Here is a 2,374-nt window from a genome sequence, read left to right as displayed (position 1 = left end):
GAACCTGACCATCTATTAAAACTGCCACCTGAAGAAACTGCTGGTGTAACTGGTGTATAGGAAGATGGTAATAAGCATCCTTAAGATTCAGTACTACCATATAACAGTTTGGAAATACATTTTTTATAGCTGAACGAATGGATTCCATTTTAAATGTTTTGGGTTTTATGAAGGTGTTCAATTTCCTCAAATTAATTATAGTTCTGAAAGACCCATCAGGCTTAGTAATCAGAAACAAGGGAGAGTAAAATCCTCTCCCTATTTGAGATGATGGGACCTCTATTAAAACCTGTTTGGTTAAGAGGGATTTAGTTTCAAGTTCAAGTGCCTCTTGCTGTGGCTTGGATTTTAAGGAAGTTAGAAGGAAAGAATCCGGAGGTGTCCGGATAAAGTCTAAGGCCTGAAGATACCAAATTTATGGCCCATGAATTAACTGTTATTTCCTTCCATTGTTTAACAAATCTTAGTAATCTACCTCCCACCTGTAGAATAGGATTAACGGAATTTATCCGCTGGTTTGAAGGGGCGTTTATTGAACAAATTTCCCTTTTGCCTGAACTCCTTGTTACTCCAGCGGTCTTTAAAGGGAACCTGTCACCCCGTTTTTGCAGTGTGAGATAAAAATACCGTTAAATAGGGCCTGAGCTGTGATCTCCATCTGCGCACGAGCGGCATCCCGCGGCCATTTTCCTGAAGCCCCGGGCAGCAGAACACTCCATCTGCGCACGCGCAGCCTCAGGAAGATGGCCGCCCCCACCGATAACCAGGGGAATAGCACAGATCGCGCTTTTTCGGCTGTTGCGCATGCGAGAACCACTACGCCAACGCCGGGAAGATAAGCAAGAGGTGGGGGAGAAGCAGCCATTTCACCACGCCCTTTTGACCAGACCAGCCTGATTGACAGGCGAAAACGGCGACTTTAGTAAGGTATTTCGACAGCATAGGTGGGGAATCAGGGGACAAAAAATACACTATTGTAACACACAGCTCAGGCCCTATTTAACGGTATTTTTATCTCATGCTGCAAAAACGGGGTGACCGGTTCCCTTTAAAGTCCCTTTTCTTGCCAAATGGTGACTTCCTGAACGCCCTTCTGTAAGAAGGAATAAAGGGATTAGGGAACCCCTTCTTCCTCTCACCCGCCTTAGTGAGTATATCATCCAGAACCACTCCAAAAAGATACTCACCCTGACAGGGTATGGCACACAACTTAGACCTGGACTGGGCATCTCCCTTCCAGTTCTTTAACCACACCGCTCGACGAGCTGTATTAGTAAGGTTAGCTGTTCTGGCTGCCAAGCGGAGCGAGTCTATTGAGGCATCTGATAGAAAGGCCGCAGCACCCTTAATCAAAGGAATAGAGGCACGCAATTTTTCCCTGGATAGGCCATTCTTGATGCTTTGATCCAGCTGCTCCAGCCAAACCAGCATAGACCTGCTAGTGCATGTGGCTGAGATTGCCGGTTTAAATGTGGTGACACAAGCTTCCCATGATCTTTTAAGAAGTGCGTCTGATTTTCCGTCCATAGGATCAGACAAAGAGCCCGCATCCTCTACAGGTAAAGAGGAACGGCGAGAGGTGGATGCTACAGCCGCATCAACTTTAGCCCAGGTGGCCAAGTCCTCATCGTCAAAGGGGTAACGCCTCTTACAAGATATCGGTACAAACCCTTTTTGTCCCTGATTACTCCATTCCTTTTTGACAAGGTCTTTAATGGTCTGATTTACAGGAAACACATGACCCTTCCGCTGAGCGAGACCTGCAAACATAACCTCCTGCGGCGTCTGAGTTTCCTTGGACTCTGATAACCCCATTGTACTCCTTACTGATTTCACCAAATTGTTCACACCATCAGTAGGAAAACAGACATAATCCTCTTCTTCTGAGGAACATGAAATCTGAGAGATGTCAGAAATCAATCTCCCCACTTTCTGCAGACAGGATGCTCTCCTGCTTCTCTTCTCCATATTCATAGATGGGCCACCACCTAAGGACTCAAGCTCCTCACGGATCATTAGACGTATCTCATTCATTGTCACCGACCCCTCCTGCTGCAAGGTGTTATTTATACAACTCTGACACAATTTTTTAATATAAGAATCAGGCAGGGGTTCGGTGCATATCGCACACAGCTTGTGCTTAGACTTCCCCGTCCTTTTTGCCTAGAGAAACACAAGCAGACGAGACTATCATAAGCTTCCATGAAGCCCTGTATACACTCACCCGGAAATATATTTATATACCGGCTGCCGGGTTGTTTGATCGGCCTGGGGTGTGGAACGGGACGATTTTTTCCCCGATTTCTCAGTGGAGTCACTCACTTTCGAGTGTCCACTACTCTTCCTCCTGGTATCACCACTGGGTAATATTAAC

Source organism: Ranitomeya imitator, chromosome 4 (genome assembly GCF_032444005.1).
Source record: "Ranitomeya imitator isolate aRanImi1 chromosome 4, aRanImi1.pri, whole genome shotgun sequence".
In the NCBI taxonomy this organism is placed as follows: Eukaryota; Metazoa; Chordata; class Amphibia; order Anura; family Dendrobatidae; genus Ranitomeya; species Ranitomeya imitator.
The sequence above is the reverse complement of the archived record's forward strand: the minus strand, read 5'-3'. Positions refer to the sequence as shown.